The sequence below is a fragment of the Ahaetulla prasina genome, chromosome 3, assembly GCF_028640845.1.
Source record: "Ahaetulla prasina isolate Xishuangbanna chromosome 3, ASM2864084v1, whole genome shotgun sequence".
NCBI lineage: Eukaryota > Metazoa > Chordata > Lepidosauria > Squamata > Colubridae > Ahaetulla > Ahaetulla prasina.
Genome location: NC_080541.1, coordinates 119427291 through 119454772, shown reverse-complemented (window position 1 = coordinate 119454772; position 27482 = coordinate 119427291). Strand labels below are relative to the sequence as shown.

The 27482-nt window shown below is 39.1% G+C and overlaps 1 protein-coding gene and 1 long non-coding RNA gene across 3 annotated transcripts in view; one reads left to right on the top strand and one right to left on the bottom strand.

Annotated features, from left to right (window-relative positions):
• Positions 1 to 27482, top strand: part of KIFAP3 (kinesin associated protein 3) — a 220783-nt gene that overhangs the window by 36210 nt on the left and 157091 nt on the right. The gene's annotated exons all lie outside the window — the stretch shown is intronic.
• Positions 11712 to 26463, bottom strand: LOC131195451 (uncharacterized). 2 transcript variants are annotated; one of them, XR_009154452.1, is made up of 3 exons: positions 25937 to 26463; positions 21932 to 22169; positions 11712 to 13104 (listed from the first exon to the last, which is right to left on the bottom strand). It is a non-coding gene; the product is annotated as an uncharacterized LOC131195451 (long non-coding RNA). The 2 variants fall into 2 exon arrangements; XR_009154453.1 differs by having other exon boundaries at positions 11712 to 13101.

Genomic DNA, 27482 nt, shown 5'->3' with positions numbered 1-27482 from the left:
AAACCCTATATCATTTCAGACAAATGGTTGTCCACTATATTTCTGAAGACCTTAGAAAGTTTGAAAAGGGCAAAAGCCTTTTTCCAGAACAATTAAAATTCTGAATGTGCTCACTATTCCTAAAGGGTTGCTTCTCCATGTTTCATGGAAGGTCATAATGTCATATTCTACAGTAAAATGGAATTTGGGCACAATTGCTGTAGCCATACATACATGTTTGAAGATCCTTATTACAGGTTAAAATTAAACCACCTTGCAGACCAGCCATAGTACTTACAGCACTCAGTGCAGTTCCCTGTTTTTCCTGAGAATATATGTGTAAGATTTCAATCTTTATTAATTTGTATGAGGCCTCCATGTCCATCTGGAGGAGTATACGTTGACTCTCATCAGCTTGAATGAAATAACAAAGCTGTTGAAAATAAATATACTTTGACTTATAAAATCACTATTTAACTAGAATTGTTGTAATAAAAAGGCAACATTGCCCAATACTATTTGACTCCTTAGAGAGCAAGTGTATGTATGTAGGCATGCATGCATGCGTATGTATTATGTTTATGTCTGCCTCATAGAGAAACTCTGAGCTGTTTACAATAAAATATTAAAAGCATAAAAACAATGATTTGTCATGATTGTTATATTTTATTATCACTGAAACTTAAAAACACTATAAGTATCTGAACAGTTGTTATTAATTTACAATGGGGAGTGCAATGGCTCACGTGATTAGAAGCTGGATTGACAATCAGCAAGCCTGTGTTTGAAATCTGAGTGCTGCTGTGTGATGGGGTGACCTCCTATCATTCACTCCAGCTCCTGCCCACCTAGCAGTTTGTAAGCATGCAAATGCAAGTAGATAAATAGGTACCACTTTGGTAGGCTCATTCACAGAGACATGAAAGGAATCCCCAACTGGGCATCCCCCTGGGCAACAGTGATGTCACCAGCTAATCCTCTCAATTCAGAAGCACCTTGGTGCTTCCAACGCAAAAGCAGCAGCAGCAGTTTACACTGATCATGGTAGTTCAAATTTATGACTACACTTATCATATTACAAAGACACATAGATATGGATCCTGAGGGGATTTACAATCATTTTACAGAATCCTCCAATCTGAGCCTGCCTTTATTGTGGGAAACCCCTTTCTGGTCACATATACTCCAGGTTTTACAAATTAATCTACCGTACTTTTCGGAGTACAAGACACACTCCCCCCCCCTAAAAGTGGGTGAAAATTGTGGTGTGTCTTATACACCGAATGTTGCTGAATGCCAGTCCCCACCCTTTGGCCATTTTCTGCCTCCTCATGTCACGCTTTTGGTCCCCGCACGCCCATTCCAGGTTGCAGAGATCGCCATAGCACATCGCCACCTCTGTGCGTCACCTTTTCGGCCTCTGCACCAGGGGTGAAATCTAAAAATTTTCCCTACCAGTTCTGTGGGCATGGCTTAATTGGTGGGCGTGGCTTGGTCAGGTGACTGTGTGGGCGTGGACAATAATAATAAATAATAAAAATAAAGTACACAAAACAGTAAGAGGTACTAAAAACCAACTTTCACACTTTAAACACACACCCCATAACTGACTAACACAAGCTGCTGTACTTCACCTAAAATGGCAACAAGCAGGAACCTCACACAATGACAAAAAGCTCAAAAACCAACTTTCACACTTTACACACACACAACACAACACAACTGACACACACACACACACACACACACACACAAATGCCACATACAGCTTTGTGAGATTTTGTGTGTTTGTGTAGTTAGAGTGAAATACTACAGAAACACACCAAATCTCAGAAAGCTGCACAAATATTTTATTTTATTTTATTTATATTTTTTAGATAAAAGCAGCTAAATTTAAAAAAAATTTTAACTTTAAATTGCTGTCTAAAAAAAACTCCTTAAAAAAACCCCAATTAACTATTTTTTAAAGCTCCCCCCCAATTACTTACCCAATTGGAGGCAGGCAGATTGAGTTGCTCACTGATGAGATGGATTGCAGGCAGGCAGATTCAGTTGCTAGCTGATGCAATTGATTGTAGCAGCCAAAGCAAGGCCAAAAGAAGCAGCAATTAGGCAAGTGGGGACTGGGCAATTGCATAGGTATGGGTGGGGGCTGTTGTAAGAGGTTGTAAAAAATTATTTTAAAAGTCTGTGATCAGGCAACTCAGCTGGGATCTCCAGAGGAAAAAAAGCTTTTAAAAGGCTCCTCTGACGATCCCAGCTGAAGTTGCCTGATCACCAGAACCTCTTAAAAGGATTTTTTTAACAACCTCTTCAGCTGAAGAGCTTGTAGAAAACATACTTTTTAAAGGTTCTGGTGATCAGGCAACTCAGCTGGGATCTCCAGAGGAGCCTTTTAAAAGCTTTTTTTTTACAACCTCTTCGGCCAAAAAGGTTGTTAAAAAAAAGCTTTTAAAGGGTTCTGATGATCCCAGCTGAGCCGCTCGATCATCAAAGGCTTTTTCTTATTTTTAAAAGTATTTTTTCAGCTGAAGAAAAAATGCTTTTAAAAGTTAAAAAAACCCTCTGATGATCGCACGGCTCAGCTGGGGCAAGGGGCGAGGCCAGGGATTTTTGCTACTGGTTCTCCAAACCACTCGCCGCCATCGCTACTGGATCGGGCGAGCCGGTCCGAACCGAGAGCATTTCACCCTGCTCCACATGTCCCGTTTTTGGCCCTCATGCATTGTATTTTCGGCCGGTTCCAGATAGCGGTGATTGGTGGCCTATTGCCGCCTAGAATCCGCCGAAAATGTGATGCACAGAGGCCAAAAACAGGGTCTGCAGAGTAATGAATAATTGAATTCTAAGTTTTGTACAGCTTACAGTTGTTATAATATATGAATAATTTAAAACAGAATTTCTGTTAAAATGTCATGTTGTTCCTTTGGGAATATATAGTATATAAAAGCAAATAAGAACGAAGAAAATGATAGACAAAGCCAGCAGAAAAAGGCAGTAGAAACTGCACAATTCCTGCATTTGTTTGGCATTCCACTACTTTTCATATACTGTCTACCAAACATTTCCGTTTCAGACCAACTCACTGGCTATTGTTCTGCAAAGCTGGCAGCAGAGACCCATGGCTCTAACAGCCATGAGTCATCTATTTACAAAGTGAATCATGGATATAAGGATGTGGAACAGTGTTAAAGGCCAGAGTCATGGCTGGTGGGAAAATATTTTCATCCTGTGGGGAAAATTCCAGTATTGGGGGAATTAATTTTCATTTCAAATCGGATGGAAATGTTGAACTGCTTGAATGCCTAACTAGTACAAAATGGCAAAACTATTTGATCTGAAAATGTATACTGGCAATGTTTTACTATGCAATAACACAAATGTTTTGCATCTAGATCCAAGAATTTTGGATCAGTGAAAAGAGCCAGGTCAAAATTCAGCCCCTCTCAAGAAGAAAGCAAGAAGGCACAAATAAAATAAGAAAATAATTGGTCTATCATAAAGCTCACTTTGTCTCAGTTAGTTAAGCTGCATCATGTCCAAACTGGGCCTAGACTGGCTATTCCATCCTTTAAAGGCTGCAGCCTTTAATCTGGCCAAGAACACTACATTCTATTTTTGGACATTGCCATATTTACCATTTAAATTGCTCCTTCCTGTGTTCACAGTGGCTTGTTTCTAAATGGCTTAAGAAAAGTCTGTCTGGATGAACACTTTGGCAATTGCTTATAAAATATTAAGCTAGATGGCAGCCTCCCATATCTTCCAACTTGACAATTCTCCTGCTTCTGTTTAAGGAAAGTAGTGCTAACCCAAACATATACTTTAAAAAAAAGTCCCGAAAGAAAAACAACAACTAACTCAGGATAAAAAGGGATATTCCCCTCCTGTCTCCTAGGCTTGCAGCTGGTGATATTTTATATAACTGATAAGAGATAATATTGTTGTGTTATTTCACCACTGCTGATAAACACTGAAATAGAAGTCAATAGAGTGTGTAGTAAACATGAAGCCATTGCACTTCTTCCTCACAGAGTAGCTAATACACTGCTAAAATTAGCCTGCAACAAATTGAAGTGTGACATGTCAAATGGATAACGGTATTTGAGGTAACATGAATGCTCTTTAGAAGTAGAGCAGAAAATCTACTTTGAGTTTGCTTTGACACTGCAGGGGGCACATAAATAGAGGGCAATATTATCAATTTCTGCCTTCCAGAAATGGTTTCTTGCCCATTCATTTTGGCAATTGAATGATACAAATAAGCTCTGTATTTGGTAAGACTACACAGAGAAAGGTTGGTTCCATGATTGAACAGTAAATAACATTATATGGAGAGAAAACTTTACAACTTTAATGTTGATCATATGAACTGGGAATATAACTGGATTGGAAATCAGTACTGATGGGAATATGGTCATGTTGTCCAATATGTGGCAACAGGTTGGGTTTAAACTTCTATGGAGGGTAGAGTGTGAAAACAGTGATATGGAAATGTTCTGAGTCTGACATTGTATTTATTAATTTAGACAGAGTAGAGACTACTCTACTCAGAGTAGACAGAAAGAAAATTGCTGGACAACAGAATGGATAGTATATCAGCATATTTTCCAATTGGTCCCTAGTGCCTAATTTAAATACTTTAAATTAGCAGTTAAGGAGACAGAGATAAAAAAATCTCTCAACAGCAAAATTGCCTTCTGGCCAGGCTTTGAACTTATGCATCCATCCACATCCAGAAACAAACTAATGTAAGGTAGTACTCAAGATATGATAGGTCATTTAATAAATGTTCAAAGTTATGACAGACATTCCAAAATTACCATATTTTTTGGAGTATAAGACGCTCTGGAGTATAAGATGCACCTTAGTTTTTGGGGAGAAAAATAAGAAAAAAAATCTGCCTCTGCCTACCAGCATCCATAGGTATTCATCTGGCTAGCATCCTGTCAGTGTGTGAGAGAGTTGAGGGCTGTTTGGAAATTGCTTAATACATTTCTCACTTAGTAACACAAATTTGGGGCTCAGTTGTGGTCGTAAGTTGAGGACTACCTGTATAACCCTGTTTTAAAGTTATGATGGCTATTTCAGCCCTTATGACTGATGACAGGGATGCTGCAGCATCCCACCCACCTCTCTCCCACCGCCATCATTCCCCGCCAGGACCCCGCAGCTTTTGGGCCTGCTTCCCACATGCCCATCACCCATCACATTTACTTTTTGAAGCTCTCTGGATCTCATTTTGGGGAAGGAGGTCAGGCCATGTGTCCCTAGGCTGCATGGAGGTGACCCGAAAGTAGCCACCATTTTGTCCTGCCTGCTTTGTTTTGTTGCCTTAACAAGGTCTGCACCATGCTTCAGAAACAGGGGTGAAATGCTCCCGGTTCAACTGATCTGGTAGCGATGGTGGCCGGTGGTTCGGAGAACCAGTAGCAAATAACCCTGGCCCCGCCCCCTGCCTCTGCTGAACATCATCAGAGATATTTTTTTTTTACTTTTAAAAGCAGTTTTTCTTCAGCCGAAAACATGCCTTTAAAAGGAAAAAAAAAAGCCTTTGATGATCCCGTGGCTCAGCTGGGATCGTCAGAACCCTTTAAACTCTTTTTTTAAACAACCTCTTTGGCCGAAGAGGTTGTAAAAAAAGTTTTAAAAGGCTCATCTGGCAATCCCAGCTGAGTTCCTCATCACCAGAACCTTTAAAAACATGTTTTAAGTGGTTCTGGGCTGCGATAAGGCACTTACCTAATTAACTGCTCCTTTCAGGCTAGGAAAGCTATGCTTTACATCAGTTGCATCAGCTAGCAACTGAATCTGCCTGCCTGTAATCCATTTCCACAGTCAGCAACTGAATCTGCCTGCTTTGCTGGCTGAGGAACTCTGGGAATTGAAGTCCACAAACCTTAAAGTTACTAAGGTTGGAGACCCCTGATTTAAAAAATATAAATAAAATAAAATAATAAAATAAAATATTTGTGCAGCTTTCTGAGATTTGGTGTGTTTCTGTAGTGTTTCACTCTAACTACACAAACACACAAAATCTCACAAAGCTGTATGTGGCATTTTGTGTATGTGTGTGTGAGAGAGTCAGTTGTGTTGTGTTGTGTGTGTGTAAAGTGTGAAAGTTGGTTTTTGAGCTTTTTGTGGCTGTGTGAGGTTTCTGCTTGTTGCAGGAGCCATTTTGGGTTAAGTGCAGCTGCTTTTACATTATGTGTGAGTCAGTTGTGTTGTGTTGTGTGTGTGTAAAGTGTGAAAGTTGGTTTTTGGTACCTCTTATTGTTTTGTATTCTTTGTTTATTATTTTTATTATTTATTGTTTATTGTTATTGACTACGCCTACCGAGTCATCTGACCACCAAGCCATGCCCAATTAAGCCACCCCCACAGAACCGGTAGGGAAAATTTTTAGATTTCACCCCTGTTCAGAAAGCTCCTCAAGCGCTGTGTAGACCTCATTAAAGCAGCAGATGAAAGAAGTTGTCCCTGGGTCTTGTGACAGCAACCCAAAAATGCCTGCCATTTTATGGGTAGGACAAAATAGTGCCCATTTCTGAAATTGCATTATTCAGCTGCGCAAAGAAGCAATTAATTTCATCACTCTGGAAAGCCTAATAGTTCTTCAACAGGTAAATGAGGAAGAGCGTGTTTGGTCTGGTGGTGTGAAAATCAGTTCTAAGGCGGGGGGGGGAGACCTTTTTAGGGTTGTGGATGTGGCCTTGGGAGGGCCTGGGCCTGTGTTAAACATCCAAGGAGCTTCCCTACCCAGTGGCTTCCCAGGCTCTATTTAATGACCTAGATGTTCATGTAACAATTCATTGGGGACGAGAGGGATGTGGGTTCATTAGGTGAGATGCTTTACCTAATGATAGTCATGTCATTTATTTATTTATTTATTTTATTATTTCAATTTTTATACCGCCCTTCTCCCGAAGGACTCAGGGCGGTTTACAGCCAAGTAAGAAGTAATACAAAAATTAAGAACAATTTTAAGAAACTGATTTAAATTGGCCGAAATGCTAAAAATCTACTAAAACCCCATTAAAAACTAATTAAAACTGTTAAAAAACTAATGTCATGCCATAATGGGCAGGGTCAATTATGGTCATATCTCGAGGACTACCAGCATTTACCCTCAGTCAACCGGAATTTAGTAAGTGCATTTGAAGGCAAGCTGGTGAAGTAATCATATATTACTAAACTGGAGAAGAGATCAAAATATGGAAAACAACCTATTGCTTTTTTTCTCTTCAACTATTCATCTCCCTACAACCTCTCCCCTCTAAGACATACCTACTCACTCCTGCTCAACTATTTGATCTTTCTAGAATTTGCAGTTATCATCTATCTAAATAATGAACACCTCCAATAAACGAATTATATACCAGCCAATTTGATGTAGTGGTAAAGGTGTTGGCCTAGAACCAAGAGACCATACATTCTAGGCCTCCTCTGGGTATGAAAGTTGGATACATGTCTTTGGGCACTCATACTCTGCCAACCCAAGACTTCTCTCTGGGTTGTTGTTGTGGGAAAAATAGGAGGCAAGAGTATTTGCCACCTTGGTTGTATAAAAAAGGTAGGATACACATAAAATAGTAATAGTAGTAGTACTAGAAATTAATAATATTATCATTATTATTATTAATAATAATAATAACAACAACAACAACAAAATCCAGCATAGTTATCTCGTTTACTGTGTATACTGTCATTTTGTGTAAATAAAAGTATAAAACAACCTGGAATAGAATAGAACAGAACAGAATAGAACGGAACGGAACAGAACAGAACAGATCTGGAAGGGACCTTGGATACTATACTATTTCAGATAAGTGACTGTCCAGTCTCTTCTTAAAAACCTCCAGTGATGGAGCACCATTTCTGAAGGCAAGCTATTCCACTGGTAATAAGTAATGAGTAAGCTATTCCTTACTCACTGTAAGGAAGTTTCTCCTTAATTCCAGATTGCTTCTCTTTTTGATTAGTTTCCAACCATTGTTTCTTGCCCCCTGGTGCTTTGGAAAATAATTTGACCCCCTCTTCTTCGAGGCAGCCCCTCAAATACCGGAACACTGCTATCATGTTGCTTCTAATTCTTCTTTTCTTTAGAGCATCCAACTTTTTCCAGTTTCATTTGCTACCATTTTCCTAAAAACAAATTTAATTTTTTCTCATTGGTAAGGATGCATCGTCTTGAAGCCCTGGGATCAACCTGCCATTCGCATCAAAAATGGTACCAAAAATGGTAGCTATTATACTATTAGACAAGGTACTTCAATGGCCAGGTTTCTGTTTTTGTTTCTGTTCACCAGTAGTAACATATAGAAATGCAGGTAAGCTGTTGTCTAAAGTTTATCTTTGTACAGTCATACTTGCCAATACTCCACATGGGTCTAAACTTGACCCATTTTTTTTCAAGGCTTTACTCCTGTTAGGTGTTCATGATCTATTGCTTTGCTAGAATATTTATTTCTGTGGAATGCTGTTCTTCTCTGGAGCAATATCTCATGTTCAAATTAGCTTCAATGGCTTAAATACTCTATTTAAAAAAAAATTCAGAACAGTTTTTTAAATGCTTCAGAAGTACTGAAAGCAAGCTCTTTTTCTTTTTCTTATCCAGAAGACATGCTTATTTAGATTGTTTATTGTTATTAATTATTCAACATTTTTAACAGCAATGTAGTTTGCTGCTTGCAATACCTTATTTAAAAATATATTTATTTTTTAAAAAAAGTTTGTTTGGACTCGGAAAGATTACTCTCACAGTGTCAATCACTAATTAGCCATATTACAAATGTCTTATTCTTTTGGATCTAGCCGTTCAAATGGGATCATACAGGGAGAGTTTTTAAAAAAACAAACGTAAGATTACACTCACAACTACCCCACCCTATTTTTATCGAAGCCTTCGTGTTTTTTATTTATTATTATTATTCTTTCTGTGGATGCCACTGCCTTTAAACTTAAGAGGCAATTTGTGAGATAGAGAAGAGAGATATATACTGTACATTCAGACAGTAGTAGGTTATTGCATGCTGCGTTCCAGGCAGCATATTGAATAAACCATGTTTTTATTCTTGAATCTGATATGTTGGCAGATAGCCTACAGTATGGCAATTGGTGTGTGTGTGTGTGTGTGTGTGTGTGTGTGTGTGTGAGAGAGAGAGAGAGAGAGAGAGAGAGAGAATACAGATATAAGGAAAGAATTAGTCTCTGTTTCCTATTGCTACTTCTTCAAACAGATTGATAGCCACATGTGGCTTCTCTAAAATTGATTTTAAAGCATAGGGGATTCTGATTGTAAATCTCTTATGTCACATATAGTTTTTATTCAGGGAAACATTTCTTAATCCCAACACAGCCCCCAAATTTTTACTCATAATATGAGGAGATTCATAATGACCTATTTACAATATTCATGCATTAAACTAGAACTATGACTATGATGGTGTTTCTGCTATCTATAAATGTTAGACTGATAGTGAATTTGTGTTCTTCAGGTTCCATACTAGCATTTTCCATTTTCAAAGTCATCATTCTCTCAAAACTCCAGTCTTTAGTTGCAAGAGAAGATCCTAGAAAGGAAGGGTAGACATCTGGATTCCATATGTGGAACTGCCAAGACCCTGAAAATTGTGGAATATTCGTCAATCTCTTCCTTTCATTCTTTTCTTTTTCCCTAAGGAATTATCTTTTTTGCTTCGTTTTCCATTACAGACAGACTCCACATAATGCCTTATGCAGGACTGGGGCAGACCTCCAGAGGTTGAACTTAGTTGGCCTACAGTTGCCTTTCTTTTATAAAATATATGTACTGTTTTTGATAAAAATTCTATCCTTGGTTGGAAAAGCATGTAGTGATGTGATCCAGAGAACAGCTATTCATTTTAGGAAGAAAATATCACTCTACCTACCAAGGCAAATAGGTGAGGATGGAATGTTTAAGAACATCTGATGGTTGAAGAAGAAAAAATAGCTGTGGAAGAATATCTGAAGGACAATGATGAAGATTTACTGATGTTAGTATATCAGGATATCAATACTAACTATTGGAGAGACCAAACTGGCGTACAAGAAAGACCAAATGAAGAACAGTAGGGAGGCATGCGAAGACAAAATACTACATGTCCAATACATTACAAAAATAGCAGGGAAAGCAAATAATAACAAGACCTGGCAATGGCTAAGAGCAGGAAAGTTGAAGGAGACCAAGGGACTAATTCTGGCTGCACAATACCAAGCCTTAAGGAAAAATGTATACAAAGCCAGAATTGAGAAGACAGCAACAGACAGTAAGTGTCTGCAAAGAAGCTGAAGAAACAGTGGACCACCTGGTAAGCTGCTGCAAGAAGATCGCACAGACTGACTACAAGCAGCAGTGTGACAAAGTAGCAACAATGGTACATTAGAAGATCTGCAAGAAATATCATTTGCCTGCAAGCAAGAATAGACTAAGGCAGAAGCTTGTCCACCGTAAAGATAAAACATCCAGACACAAACTGAGCAATGTGGTATATGCAGTACAATGCAATGAGCCATGTGCAGATCTGTACATTGGGGGGGAAAAACAACCACTTTATAAATGCTTGGCACAATATAGGGGAACAAACCCATCAGGACAAGATTCAGGAGTCCATCTGCATTTAAAAGACAAAGGCCACTCTTTTGAAGACAGCAAAGTTCACATTTTGGACAGAGAGGACCACTGGTTTGAAAGAGGGGTCAAAGAGGCCATCTATGTCAAAATTGAACAGCTTTCTTTCAACAGAGGGGGACGGATATGACATCAACTATCTCCAGTCTGCAATAGTTCCAAGAAGGCTCCACACCTATTTGCACTACTCAGTTGACCCTGATGACACAGATAAACCTCCCGGTAGCCTTAATGGCTCACTAAAAGAATGCAAATGACTAGCTGTCTGCAAAGAGTATAAATCCTTCCATTTCCCCACCATCCAGTCAAAGCTGAAGAAGCTTCTTGGATGAGAAGCAAATTGTCTTCAAAGAAAAACCAGAAAGTCCAGTTGCCTCTTGGAAAAGCACCTTTGGGTTAAATTGCTCTGAGACTTTAGAATTCAGACAGACAGGCACCTGCCATAACACCGTGGACTTAAGAATTGTCGATAAGAAAGACAAAAAAGTCTAGGTAGACAAAAATGCCAAACCCAGGCTGAACATCTGGCTGTCTGCGATGATCAATAATAATATATAAAGAGAGTAAGTTTGGTGCAGTGGTTAAGCCAATAGGCAAGAAATCAGGAGATCCTAGTTCTAGTCTTGCCTTGGGCAAGAAGCCAGCTGGATTACCTTGGGCTAATGACTTTCCCTCAGCCCTAGGAAGGAGGCAATGGCAAACCGCTTCTGAAAAAACTTGCCAAGAAATATGCAGGGATTTGTCTAGGCAAGCTCTGAGAATTGGACATCATTCAATAGAAGAAAAAAAATGAAAATAGGTGAAGGCAAACAATTCATGCTCATAAACACATCAGATCCACTGCCCTAAATCAAATCTTCAAAGAAAAGCAGCCTGGCAACTCACAATGATTTTTTGTTGTTGTTCTTTCTAGACTTCAATTTAACATTCTTGCCATGTGTTTCTATTTCACTCTCCCAATACTTATAGTGCTTTCTTATTCTTATAGCATCCTCCTCCTCAGAGGAGGAAGACGGAGGACAGCTGTCATCCAAGAGAGATCATTAAGAAAACATCAGGTATCCATTCTGAACTATTAGCATTCTATTTACAGCAACCTTAGCCTTGAAAATTAAAGCAAAACTATAATGATAGTCATCTCTAGCAATCTGGCATAAACCCTGTAATACTGAAGTTAATCTTTCATCAATGATTGGCACTTTAAATGGGTTATGAATCTACCAGATGGCCTGAGCCATCTTATGCATTTTTATGCATAAGATGAAAATCACAGTTCAATTTCTCCTTGAAATTAATGATTGTTATTAATGTGGGAAGGAAAACATGAAAACGATGTTTGCAATAAATGTATTTTCTGGTTGATGTACAATTTTCATTTACTTTATAAACCAAGTCATCAAACTCTTTAAAGCAAATGTGTGAAAACATCTTAAGTATCAGAATATAAACATGTAAAAACTACTTAATGGGCCACTAAATATTTACAAAAAACAGTGGTTGTCAGCCAGATCTCCAGCATGGGTTTTCCCTTTTATGCATGCGTGCTATTGGCTGCAATAGTAACGGGGGGGGGGGGGCGCATGGCATTGGGGTTTGGGAAGTAAGCTGGTGTGATGAAGGTCCATGTGAACTAAAAGGGAGGTTTGCGCTTAAGGATTTCTGTGCTGCTGAATGGAGTTGTTTACACCCAGTCAAGGCCAATCGTCCTAGAACTCCAAATGGACAAAAGCATATGAAGATGTATTCACCATAACACTATGCAGGACATGTATTGGACATTCAGCCTGGGTCCCTGGGGGGAGGGATTTTGGGAAACTTTCAATATGTAACTTTTGTGCCATTTGGCTCAGATCTTGCTTTTCTTTTGCCACTATCATTTCAGACTCAGTAAAAGTACCTCTTCTCTACTTCAATGGAGTCGGGGGGTTTCTTTCTTGGGTTTTGAAAGGTATGACTAGAAAACAGAGTTCCAACATAGAGCCTGCAACTTTTAACTGAACCTGGAAGAAGCCATTTTCTTGTTCCTCATTGCCAGATAGTGTGGGAGGAGGGAGGAGGTTGGAATGCCTTACTAGACACAACACATAATTTTCTCGTGAGAACCAAGGTCATCTCTGCAGATGATGGATGAAGACAGGGAAGAGTGCCTGAAGAGCCCTCCAATTAATCTAATTGGCCAATGTGACCCATGACACTTAGGGAGGGAGTTATTTCCTATTTTAATTGTACTGAAACTGTGAGGAATATTTAGAGTTTTTTTGCATTTAATCATGCCGAAATGATATCCTCAATAAAGAAGTTCTTTGAGGAAGATTATAGTCTCAGAGTCCCGATTTGCTTGGATTCATTAGTCGGAACCTTGACAGGGCCTTTTATTCTGATTCTTGTATTTTCTTCTGAAATAGGAGGCTTCAGTGAATCTCTATGGATTTGCACTTTGTTCCTCTGCATGCCCTCACAACGGAGATCACCTGCTGAAAGAAAAAGGAAGGCATGGATCTGGATTACTGGACACCCAAGTTAATTTTAAGATGCATTGTTCTATTGTTCCATAAAGCACAAACATTTATGCATATTTCTTCTCAAGTACTTGAGAGAGAGGAATGCATTGCCCTGAGATCAAGCTGCAGATGGCAACCTAATTTTCTGTAATACACACCTACCTTAATGCCACCAAGTTTGCATATACTTGGAAAGGCTTGTGAAGGAAAAATTATTGCAATAGAAACATGGCCAGAGTGTATATGCATCCAGGGTCAGTCTTTTATGTTTTTTACTTATTATCTTTATCCCCCCTCCCAAATAAGAATTTATAATCTGAAATACAATAGATTTGACCTTCATGAAGGCTTAAATTAGCAACTGTTGTCTCAAGGAAGCCAGAGTGAATATTGATTGGTTGATGTTCTCTAGCTCCCAGCTGTAGACTGGCTCACAAAATATAGACATACTTTGGAAAACTAAAGAAAGTTCAGAAATATTTAAAATTCATTTAAAGGTGAATTATAAAGGCATGGCAAATGGCGAATTTCTTTTTATTCAATTTGGATGAGTAGCCCACAAAGAAGAATGCAAAGCAGAAACAAAAATGTGTGCATAAGTTTAATTTGTGCCCACAGGTTCCAAACCACTAAGTGATAAATGAATAAGACAAAACCCTGTTTTGAAGTTATGAATTTTCTTAAATGGATAATATTAGTCAAGGAAAATTGCCTGAAACTTAGGCTGGAAATTTTGTCACAAATTCAAATCGGACTCTCTCACAGGAATTTTAATGTACTTTCTTCTCATTCTTGAGTCAGAAGTAAAATATTTCAATATAAATTGCACTTCCCCTACATCAGTGGTGGGATTCAAAAAAGTTTACTACCGGTTCTGTGGGTGTGGCTTGGTGGGCGTGGCAGGGGAAGGATACTATAAAATCTTCATTCCTTCCCCATCCGGGGGAATGTTACTAAAAAATCTTCATTTCCTCCCGATCAGCTGGGACTCGGGAGGCAGAGAATAGATGGGGGCGGGGCCAGTCAGAGGTGGTATTTACCAGTTCTCCGAACTACTCAAAATTTCCGCTACTGGTTCTCCAGAACTGGTCAGAAACTGCTGAATACCACCTCTGCCCTACATACAATATCTCAGTCACAAGGCCAGGCAGTTGCTTTAATGTATGGTTTTAGAGTAAGTAGTAGTAGAGTCTTTGCTGTCACCTCTCACCCAGAGTCATCTACTGATGAGAAAATCTACCAGCAAATATTCTCCTGGTTGTATAGTACAGCAGAACTGAGGGTACAAGGCTTATCTATTATTATTATTTTTAGTCTATATTGCTATTGTATTTTAGATATAAGGGAACCATTCCTGTTTAATTTGGGTTAGACTTCCACTCTGTATATAGTCAGATTTTTCCATTTTTGCATATTTTCCAATTTTAGTCTCCTAATCTTGTATTGTCAGCAGACTTCCCTTTTCCAAAGTTGTGCCAGATTGATTTTTGCTGCTGTCAACAAATAAATTGTCATGCTTTTCATTTATATTCTCTGGGATCATGCCTATTAAAAATATTTGTGGTTTTAACTTAAATTTTATTTCAGAATTTTCTAGATGCTTTGGAACATATCTTTCAAGTAATTTGAGGTTGATTTTTTTTTTTGCACAACCACATATATACTAAAATGTTTCTTCTTTGTTGTGGCATTTCCAGCATTTATTGTGTTATGATTTGTCCATCTTGGCAATCATTGCAGAATTATATACCATCTGCAGAACATTCTGTACCAGCTTTTCTTTGGATGTAAATTTTACTGACTTTCTTCCATAGTTTTTTCCATTGTTCCACTGTCATTTATGATACTATTGTAGAGCAGTGGCCCATGACAGCAACTTGAGAATTGCTATAGCAAAGACCCAGTGTGATGTGAATAGAGGAGTCATTTTCCAAAAATACTGGTCCTTATCCTCATTATGTTCTTGCATTCATTATATCTAAAGAAAAACTGTCAATGTCAACTTCTCTTAGAACTGGCAATAAGAAATATCCTATGGCCTGTTCTGTATAAGAAAATGAAAAAGTTGCTGGTATCACAAAAGGCTGAGTGCAGGACCTCTACTGCAAACATAGGCAAAACATTGATAGAGAAGGACCTGGAAGCAGAATCATCACAGCTGCATATGAATGGAAGAGAGAGGGGGTAAGGGAGAGAGAGAGAGAGAGAAAGAGGGAGGGAGGGAGAGGGAGGGAGAGAGAGAGAAACTCTCAGCATGTTTCAAGGAGGAGCTATCCATTCAAATCATTAAAACTACTGTTTCCTAAATAAAAAATATTGTCAAAAAGAAGTATGGCATGAGCAATTTAGCTATAAAAGGGTTTTTTCTGAATGGTATCACTGCAGGCTACCAGTTCTATACCCGAAAATATCCTCTTGCTCTTTTGTTCTCATATGTAAAATCTATTTAGCACATATTGTAATGAAATCTGAAATTATACTTTTCCAAGTTTAAGTAATATATAATTATGAGAGCATTGCTACCTGTCAGACAATCTGCCTGCAACCTCTGGCTTCAAAAAGAAAAATAGGACAATGCTTACTACTCTATTGCACTAAATTAATCACACTTCTAATAAGTATACTGTTTGTTCCAAATAATCAACATTTTTTCCAATAGCAAGATAACAATGTTTGTAACATGAGACAGCATAATATTATTCAATAGACATCCAATTTCTTTCAACACATCATCAAATACTGAGTAAAACCAATAGCTGCCTACATTCTTTGCCCATTTGCATCTAATAACAGAGATACCAAAAACCACACCAAAAAACCCCCTCCCAAATCTGGCATACTTAAGCTTCAGATTCCTATTTCTGAAAACCTCAATCTCTTCCAGCATTAATATTGCTCTAAGAAACAAGTGATATATGTAATGTGTGTTCTTTCCTTCCGCAAAGCATATCACACTCTGTCTTGTTTGATCCCTCCTTTGCATTATCAATCATCAGCAAAGACAAGGCAAATGAATTTTTAATCAAGAACAGCTCACACTTCTTGTTCAGTTCCTGACTATCATTTTTAAAGAGGGAAAAATAAAATAAATCCCAATGTGAAGGTTTTACAACTGTGGCAAAAGAGGGGGAATCATACATGATTCTGTGCTTTATTGACTTTAATTGATTTAATGTGATTTTATATACATTTCATATAAACAATATTGGAGAGAGCGTGGTAGCCTGAAGTAACATACCTCCAAAATAAAAAAAAAATACATTCTATATGTTTTGTGTACAAATATGAAATGGATTTAATACATTGCCTTCTAAAAGCATCAGACTAGAACGTATTTCATCTATAGACCCAAAATATATACTGTAGCAATATACTTTTGACTGAAAGATGCCAAATAATTTTAGCAATATTCTACTAATGCATTGAAGAGAATTAACACATTGATAATGAAATGATGTCAGATACCAGCAAAGTTGCAATATGTTTTCTTCAATAATACCTTATTAATATTAGTATTGTCAATAAATGTTTTCATTGGTACTATTTATTTGTTGCCTGTTTCATGCTGTATCTGCAGGTTGATTTTGTTAGAAAGATGTCCTATAACTGAAATACACATAAGTAATCATTAAAACCATCTTCTTATTTTCACATGTTAAACTTGTTCAAGATTAACCTAACTTTGCAGATGAATGCAATTGTTTCAAGTACTTCTAGTTTCTGCAATCTGAATAGTTTGTCCCTTGTTAGTGACTGAGTAGTACTATATCAGAACAGATGTACATTTCTGTTTTGGCATTCAACCCCACAGATAGTAAGGTCATATTTACCAGTTGTACCCCATTACCCATATTGCATTGGGCAAAAAGTCTGAAACAAGAAACTATATGCATTGATTCCCTGCATGATTTAGAGTTCAGTCTGTACAGATGATGCAAAGCACAGGTAGCCTAACACAGGAGGTTCTCTGCTTTACTGCAGACAGATAATGGGATAATCTAACAATACCTATCAATTGGGTTGCAATTATTATTAGAGCAGGGGAGAATATCCTTGAAGAAGGCAAACCACTTCTTTATTTTTGGCAAGAAGATTATGTAGCTATGTCCAGTGGTGGGATTCAGCCAGTTTGCACCACTTCAGGAGAACCAGTTGTTAACTTTCTGAGCAGTTTGGCAAACTGGTTGTTGAAAGAAATTATTAGGGCAGAGAACCAGTTGTTAAATTACTTGAATCCCACTACTAGCTATGTCTATAGTCACCAGAAGCTTAGCAGCCCAAAGGTACCACATATCTTTGTAAGAGCTTATCTGCAATACTTGGTACAATGACTGTGGTTTATTCTAGCAATACCTAAATTAACAATGATGGAGCATTATAATAATAGATTTTCCAAAATAAGTTCCAAGCTTACTAAAATACTTAGCAAAGGCAAAAGGAAATAAATTGTGGTGAGGGGAGAAAAGAAGCCCATTATCTTTATCCTTGTTCTTCTCTCTGTGGGCAACAAGCGTAAGCATAAATAGCCTTACTGGTATAGTAAATACATTTTACAGAAGAGATTGTTGCTTTTATTCTCTGCTGCCTTCCAACCTATGTAATCAAAGATTTTAAGGAAGAGATCACCCTAAAGGGCCTCTTTCATCTCAAATGTGTGATATTTTCATGTCTTCCTCCCTTCCCTCTTTATCACAGACTGAAAATTATTTGCTCTGAGAAAGCACAGCTATAGTTAGAGGAGGTAGGGGGAGAGATGTTCCCCAGATGGTTAAAGGGAAGCAGCTCAGACACACACATTCCTGAAGCCATCTGAGTCACCAGCCTATGCACATTCACATCTGTATGAGGCAGAGAAGCTACAAGTACCTGGAAATCTTAAAGAAGAGGATTGCTTGCTGCAGTTTTATTTGAAAGGATTGTGGTCCTTTAGAGCTTCATGATAGATAGAAATTCAACTGACATATCTTTTTTCCTTAATATGGAGATCCTGAGATAGGAAATACTGTACTTGAACAGTTTCAGCTTGCCATAAAGCTGTTAAAAGCATAAAAAAAATTCACTAAAAAAAAAGGCAAGAAAAGGGCTGTCCCCTAAGTTTTGTTGGTGTTGTTTTGTTTTGTTCCCCCACACCTGTTCGATACTCTCTGCTTTTGAAACAGTTGTCTGACTTTCTTCTTGTTCTGTTCAGTTTCTTCTTTGTGATGATCCTTAGCAAGGCATCCTATCTAGAGTTAAAATGCTTAGCATTCAGCCCTCAGGCATAAGAGGAGGTGATACTTTATGGTTGTTCTTTGGGTTTATATTTAGAAAAGAGTACAGGCTGAATGGAAGCATTGATATGTGTACCCAAATCCTCTTTCTTTTCCTCTCTCTTTCTGACTTTTACTGTCATTCAAATAGTACAGACATGAAAAAAAAAACACTCTCAAATTTAGGGCAGAAATGTGCATCCCCCTGGTTTGTATTTCAGATTTCAATTGGCAGAACAAGGAACCAACCAAACTTTTCCTTATGTGTTCCTGAAACAAACTTCTTTTTCTTGGAAAGAATTTAAAAATTATGGCATTCATAACCCAGGGTCGCCATCTTGGAGGGGTCAGTTTGGGTGAAAATATTCCTAGGGATTTACACTGTGATAGTTTTCTTAGCAAAAACACTCAGAATTAATTTCAAATTGTTGGCTATCAAATACATAAGTCTGTGAAAAAGAAAACAGCTTAGATGAAAGAAAATTAGGAAAACATTTTGAATGTGGTTGGGAAATGAATATATAAGAAAAAAATTAAGAAGACACCATTTGTCAATTCAATTCTACCTATTTATTTTCAGAATTAATTTCACTTTGGTTATTATTTATTTATTGATATCCTTTATTATTTTCTATAAACAACTCAAGGGGAGTAACTCCTTTTTCTTCCTATTTTCTCCACAACAACCATGTGAGGGGAGTTGGGCTGAGAAAGAGTGACTGGCCCAAAGTCATTCAGCTGGTTTTCATGGATAAGACAGAACTAGCACTCAGAGTCTCCTGGTTTCTAACCTGGTGCCTTAACCACTAGACCAAACTGGATCATGCAAAACTTCAGGCACAATAAATATTTAACAAAGTAATCTTAATGTTTTGTTTATGCATCTTCACAGATCATATTTTCATGATTCCTCTAAAGTGCACAAAGATTATGTCAAACTTTAAATGGGAAAATTGATTCAACAAAATTTTGGTGAAGTAAACCTACTGAAACTGATTTCCAAATTAAAGTGGAAATTTGTTTCAAAATACTAAATTAGATCAAATAGTTATAAAGCATTTTAAAGCCTTTCAGAGTACATTGATGATTCATTAGCTTTTCTGATATTTCAAGGATTCTTAATAACAACATAATGTATAGAATTGTAAGTAAGTCTGTATTTGCAGAAACTGATAAGGGTAACAAGTAAGCTAATGGGCCTTCTACATGGACCTAAGTAGCAAGCCAACGAGATTTATCACTTCAGTCAACTGTTTGCCTATTAGAATTTTTTTAGAGACAACAGGATACCATTATTATGGCCTCCATTCATCTTTTCAGCTTTTAGCCCTAAAGCCCTAACTCTGTTCTTATTTATGCTAATGGAATGTTACACTTCAATCCTACCAATATAGAGGAGAACTCAACTTAGCTTTCATCATTTTAATTATGGACTCAAGGATAGCTTTTGTGTGCTATATAAGGAGTGTGCTATAGTTTTCTCTCAGGTCCTCTAAAAAGGTGGAAAAATACTTGAATCTCATCTTCAATAATTATGTATTTACTTCCCACCTTTCACAGAGAAGCTAATGTTTCATTTCACAGATGCAAATGCTCTTATGATTAAATTTTAAAAGAATTCATTACCAAATTTGGCATTCCTCTATTCCAATATATATTTAAATGTAATCCTAGGACTCATGGGATTCCCCCAGAACTAAGGGTCTGTGAAATCTAAATTATTTGCTAACCTATATTGAAAAATAATAAAAGTGGTAGCAGTAGCAAATGTATCCATTTTAATTTTTAAAACATTTACTTATTTATTCTGTTAGATTTATTCTCACCTTCATTACTTTATGTAACTCAAGCCAGTAAAATACCTAATACTCCTTCCTCCTCCTATTTTCCCAGAAATAACAACTCTATGATGTGGGTTGGGCTGAGAGAGAATGATGGGCTTAAAATCATCCAGCTGGCTTTTATGCCTAAGGCAGGACTTGAATTCACAATTTCCTGGCTTCTAGGCCAGCATCTTCACCATTACATCAAACCAGCTCTCAATATGGTAAATATTGATAAATAAAACCTATATAAATGAAAATTCATTTGAAGTCCTGATAATTTTTAGCTTAAAAAGCATTGATCTAATCAAATCTTCTAAAAAGCAGGAATATTCTCAGGTTCTCTCCCCTCTCCTTTTTCAATTCCACATCAAAAATCCCTGGCTATTTGATTCCTGGTATTTGATCACTAAGTTCAGCAATGTTTTAAAAACTGAGACCCATCCTGAGGAGGAAAAAATACATTCACCAAATACACAAACAGATGGAAGAAAACAGAAAAGGTAATCGAAAGAGTTTGCTACTTGATCTCAACATGACAATATTTGGAATCTCACTTCCCAACTATTCTTACAGTTTTGAGAAACTCCAGTGGCACTAAAATGCTGGTCAAAGGCCTTTGCCAGTCTGGTTAACACAAAAGGACCAATCAGGACCAGCACCTCACCTCTTCCCTTCTCCCCACCACAGGTTCACTAAAGGGTTTTTTTTCCTCCAGGAAAAGCAGGCTACATTTGGGGGGCTGCTTCAGTGTTTGATATTTTCCCCTCAGAGAGTCAAGGGCCTTTACAGTCGGCGTCAGAATGTTCTGTCAGTCTGAGAGAAGCACTTTGAAGTGTTTGTGGTCTGAACCACATGTGCAGGCAAGATGTGCCTCTCCAGAAGCGGCTGTTGGCTCCTGAGGTTCTTAGTCAGCTCACATTCCCAGAGTCATGTGACAAGGATCAACACTGCTTAACCCTTCAGCATTCTCAGAGTCTTCCTTTGAAAAAGTGAAGGCAATTGATGTTAAGGGGACCAAAGTAGGATTCCTAAAATCATAGAATAAGTTGAATAAGTTGGAACTGACTTCAGAAGTCACCAAGTTTTCTTATGCTGTTGTTACGACACTTCTGAAGCGTCAGATAATAAATCTGAAAAACTTAGCCCACAGTTTTGCTAGTCAAATCAGAAGGGTTTCCCAAGTTTTGCTCTAAGATATTATAGGCATGATATTATATACATTCAATTAAAGTAGCCTTTCCCACCCAAATTGGTGTCCTCTGGATATGTTGGATTACAGCCATATCATTTCCAGCCAGGATGCCTATGATGATGCTTTTACTAAGGATTATGTGAGTTAAATTAGTCACCTTCAGGTGAGATGGTTGGCATATAAGTTGAATGAATGAATGAACGAACTCTACTGTAGTAGTTTTAAGAATGCTGCACAATGGCATTGTATTTAAGACGATACTGATGTGATAGTCACTGCAAGTATAAATAAGGAGAAACTTCAGGCTTTTAGGATCTAATATTTGTGACTCTTATAGTCAACTACTTACAGCCAAGTGTGAAAAGGTAACCCAGACAGCAGATTGTGTTATATACTCCCCTCCATGAGACCTAATGATCTATATCTTCAGATCTATACCTGAAATATAGACCAACAATTCTTCTAATGAATTCTCCCCGGTAAGGTACCAGGATCTCCGCCCTAGAAGTCATTGGGATGATAGTGCCACTTACCATCAGGTCATTTTCCTCCTCGCTGTGGCTTGCATAGAAGCCAGGCTTGTTGGAGGTTGGAGGAGATCAGAGTTCCCTCCCTTCACTGGATTGGGGAGAGACATCTAAGACCTGCTGTGCAATCCGTGTCTACTCCATCAGCTTTGCTGGTGGCTTCTTTGCCTTTGGCTGTACCAGGGCTCATGAAGCAAAGGCTAGATGCAGGGCAGGGTAGTTGGCTGCTCGGTGGCCTTCCTTCCTGCATTGGAAACAGACTTCCAGAATTCAGCGGGGCTTCTTATTAAGGACCAGGGGAGCACCTCCCTTCCCCCACCCCCCAGGTTGTGGGGCATCTCTTGGTTGTTTGGCGGGGGCAACCATTATACACAGTGTGCTGTCAGAAGTCTATCAAATCTTGCTTCATGTTAGTGGCCAACTGGTACCACACCCAAATGTCATTAGGCACTCCTCGGGATAAGCAGTTGTGGTACAATTCCTAGTTCAGGCATCCCGGAACTGGTAGATCAGTAGGGGCTACCAAGGCTACCAAGCTGTGAAATTCTCAGATGTATTCCACAACCAGCTGCTTCCCTTCCCTTCCAACCTGTGTCAGGAAATAAGCTAGCTTTTCGGTCTGGCCGTCAAATGTTGCCTTCAAGGGGGGAGGCTCTTGGTCCTGCCATATCAGCACATAACCTGGTGGCACCCCACCACTTGAGGGGGAGCTATGCAGGGGCTCCTGCTACTGCAGGGAGTGGTGGAGCTTGCCCCAGACCTGCTGGATGGGGATAGGTGCTGCTCCTTGCTGCACAGTCCCATTGCTCCAGTTGGCTGCAGTAGAAGGAGGCAGGGTAGCCAGTAGCTTGGCAATCCCCATTCCAGCTGCCATCACCACTTACCTTGATGAGGTAGAGCTCAAACTTTCAGCCCACCAAACTTCTCTCTTAGATGTTCCATCGAGGGGCTACAAGTCACGATCAGAAACCTCTGTTCAATCAGCTCTTCCCACTCAGCTGTTCTCCTGGCTTTCCACTTGCTCCCTCGGATCACAGTAACTTCAGGAGGAACCAGTGGGTACTCTGCCTTCGCTGCGTTCTCCACACCACCTACCCACTGCCTCTTTTTCCTAGGGCAAGGGGCTTCTGACACTGCCTTTCCTCCATATATGGGTGGCTACTCCAACTTTTTGGCCTCCTGCTTAGGGCATGTACCAATCAGCTGACCCCCAGGTTCTGCTTGGACCATTGGCACTTCCCGGAGGGGGGGGTCCTCCCAACTTTGGCCCACCATCCATCTTCTTGTCAGCTGCCAACATCTCAATATCGCAGTTTCTTGGAAGAGTCCAGGTAGGTTGCAATAGATGGAGAGCTGGTTTAATGTCAGCTGTCCAGTTAGAGAATTCAAAAAGAGAACACCTCGGGCATTGTGCTTCCTAAAGTAAAACTTTATTGAATACACTACATTGGCACAGAAGAAGTGAAACCAGTTCTGTGTTTCCCATGTGCAAGCCTACTGTTGTGTCTTGCCCGCTCTCACCGCAGCCGGGGTCTGCTTATCTGCTTCCGAACGCTGAAGAATGTCCTCCCCAGCCCCAGCCCTGGCTCCATGCCCAGACAGGCTGAGGAGGGGGCATCTCCCGGCCCCAGCCCTGGCTCCATGCCCAGACAGGCTGAAGAAGAGCAAGTATCTCCAGCCCCCAGCTCTGGCTCCATGCCCAGGCAAACGGAGCAGCTAGACCCCTCCCCCTCCTCCACAGCATGTGAGCCTGAGGAAAGTTTATTTCCAACAGCTGCTGATTGGAGTGACCCTCGCATCAGAAGACTGGATAGGCGGAGGCAACAGAAGGAAGGGAGGGGCAGGCCTTAATGAGTGCTGAGTCATGGAGCCACACCCCATGGCCTATATAAAGGATCTGCTTTCTGGCAGTCTCTGAGTCAGGCAAAGTCGAACTTATCTTGCTGAAGTCACTTTCTGGTCTCCTGCCTGCTCTGAGGACTTTGCTAGGACTTTGGGCAGAGCTGCAGAGGCAAGCCTGATTCGGATTTCCCTGACCCGGCCGTCAGCGGAGGAGTGGGACACGACACCTACATAATTAAACTTGCTTTTTCCCTTTGGCCATTCCCCCTCTGTTCATTGAGTTGTCCAATTACATCCGCTTCTTTTGTTATGGGAACAGTCTGGATTGTTCAAATACCTACACAGTGTGATCTTGGGGGTGGTTTCATTATCTGCATACAGAGTCTTTATTTATTTATTTTATTTTTATTTATTTTATTTGAATTTATATCCCGCCCTTCTCTGAAGACTCAGGGCGGCTTACACTGTGTTAAGCAATAGTCTTCATCCATATGTATATTATATACAAAGTCAACTTTATTGCCCCCAACAATCTGGGTCCTCATTTTACCTACCTTATAAAGGATGGAAGGCTGAGTCAACCTTGGGCCTGGTGGGATTTGAACTTGCAGTAATTGCAAGCAGCTGTGTTAATAACAGACAGATTTAATCTGCTGAGCCACCAGAGGCCTTGGCATTCCATTCCCACCCTGACATTCCATCCACCCCAGGGGTGAAATCCTCTCGGTTCAGACTGGATCGCCCGATCCAGTAGCGATGGCGGCGAGTGGTTCGGAGAACCGGTAGCAAAAATCCCTGGCCCCCTGCCGCCCATACCCACCCAATGCCCAGTTGCCTGCTTGTCGCTTCTTTTTACCTGTATACTGCATGAATCAAGAAGAGGGCCGTGAAAATATTTACAGACCCCTCGCATCCTGGACATAAACTGTTTCAACTCCTACCCTCAAAACGACGCTATAGAGCACTGCACACCAGAACAACTAGACACAAGAACAGTTTTTTCCCGAAGGCCATCACTCTGCTAAACAAATAATTCCATCAACACTGTCAAACTATTTACTAAATCTGCACTACTATTAATCTTCTCATAGTTCCCATCACCAATCTCTTTCCATTTATGACTGTATGACTATAACTTGTTGCTGGCAATCCTTATGATTTATATTGATATATTGACCATCAATTGTGTTGTAAATGTTGTACCTTGATGAACGTATCTTTTATTTTATGTACACCGAGAGCATATGCACCAAGACAAATTCCTTGTGTGTCCAATCACACTTGGCCAATAAAAATTCTATTCTATTCTATTCTATTCTATTCTATTCTATTCTATTCTATTCTATTCTATTAAAAGGTAAAAAAAGGCTCTGACAATCACAGCTCAGCCGTGCGATCGTCAGAGCCTTTTTTTACTTTTAAAAACATTTTTTCGCAGCCTATTCGGCTGAATAGGTTGTAAAAAAAGGCTTTTAAAAGTTAAAAAAAAGATTGCATGCCGCAGCTGATCATCCCCCTTCCCCATGCTGTTCTACTTACCCTGTACCTCCTTTTGGCGTGCACCTTGCATTTGGTGCGTACTGGTAGTAAACCGGTTCAGATTTCACCACTGATCCATCCCCCTTTCAATTGTTGTTAAGCTGAGAGCGAAGAAACAACTAGGTGCAGGATCGAATCACACTTGACACATTTTTTGCATTGTGAGATTTCATCATTTGCTCCCTGAGGATGCCTACGGATGATTGTTATAGTTCATCACAGAATCAGCCAGATGTTCAGACTGGACTTGGCATTTTTATCCACCTATTGAGTCATTCTCAAAAATCAGGGTTAGGCAAATGTTGATGTTTTATGGTGTTAGAGGTATCATTACACGGTGTAAGTTGTTCCAAGTTATCTTTTGCAATTGACTGGTGGTGAATTTGTCAGTACCAATGGTGTTCAAATTATTATTACTATTATTACACATACAAAAATGTAATAATAATAATCCATAGGTTTAAAAGAGCAGCAGTAGTTGTATAATATGGAATCTAAGCATATGCTTCTGATCTACTTTCTGATTGATTGATTGATTGATTATTGATTGATTGATTAGGTGCCATCAAGTTGGTGTCAACATTTAATAACCATATAGATAGATTTACTCTATGACAATCTGTCTCTTACCTTGTCATCCCAGAGTTCCCCATCACCACGATAACTGAGTCCCTCCAACTTGTTGCTGGCCATCCTCCTTGTCTCTTTTCTTCCGCTTTTCTCAGCATAAGAGAGTTCTCCAGCAAGGCAGGCCCCTCATTTTATTTATTTGTTCTGCAAACTTACATGGCTGTTCAACTTAATCAAATAACTCAGGGCAGTTAACAAGACATAAAAACAAAACAGACATATGAAAGAACAATAAAAGCTAAAAATATTCAACTCCTCAATCAGCACTGGGCAAAAACATAAACTGGACTCCACTAATCTCCTGGCCCTAAAGCCTGAGGGAGGATCCAGGTTTTAAGACCTTCCAAAAGGTCAGCAGGTTTGAGGCCATCTGAATGTATGTGCATTTTTTCTTTTCTGCTGTGCTATATTTGAAATTCTGCTATCTTGCAGATGCAGGTAATCCTTTTTAATGCAATTTCCCTTTGGATGCTTATAATTACTAATGGATTTCCCAGCAGGCATTATCATTTCTATTATGGAATTTCTACAAAGGGAAATAAAGATCCTGCATAACATTAAGTACATATAGAAATAGTTGCAGCAGCAAAATGCCAGGACAAATATACCTAAATGGTTTTGATAGTGAAGAGGAAACACACAGCTTTCCTTTCCGGATATGTGGAGACTCCAGTTCCCAGAATTTTCATCCAACATGGCTTTTGTAATCCAATATCCCCCCATGGCACTAGGTAAAGGGTGCTACCCTGCTGACTGGAAATTTTGGATGTTGTAGAAAGCAATAAAACTTGTTTAAGTTAGGCAAAAGTCATACAATGAAATTGTATCTCTAACCCTAATTCATAGAGCCCTAAAGCATGTAGCCCACTAATCCCCATAGTGAATTACAAACCTGTGCAAAAGATAATTTCTCGGCCTCTACCATGCTAAAGTAGTTCATTTGGAAATATCGCCACCGCTTGTTTGTGGTTTATCATATGGCACATTCACATCATATTTCAGTAAAAAGGAACAAAGGTAAAATATAAAACATAGAATATAAAAACTGAAATCTTAACAGGAAGATTACAAACATATAACTAAGTTGCAGATATAATTTTATACTTCATTTGTTGCAGCCAGGAAATATCCATTATAGGCTCTGTTTTGATACTTTGTCACTATGTGTTGGATAGTTTGTTTTTCGGCCCCTAAGTCACAATTTGGTGATGATATTTTCCCTACGTATAGAGGGCACCTGCGCATCTACCATGAGCAATGCAAATTTGGTTCGATGTTGTTCATATTGCATGGTGCTAGTAAAATCCAGGTGATTTTTCCAAGATGCAGGGAAAGCTTTGATATTGTGTGGGGGGCAATTTTTTATCCAGTGTTGTTGCATCTTGTTAGAAGTGTTGAAATCATCTTTAACAAGTGCTTTAGCAATAGAGATGGCTGGGTGTGTAACTCTCAATCTGTTTCACTCCAAGCAGGCCATGTCTCTCAGTATTGGCATTTAGGAATATCTCCACTGTTTTTGTTCACTGAAGTTAGAACCCTATTCCCA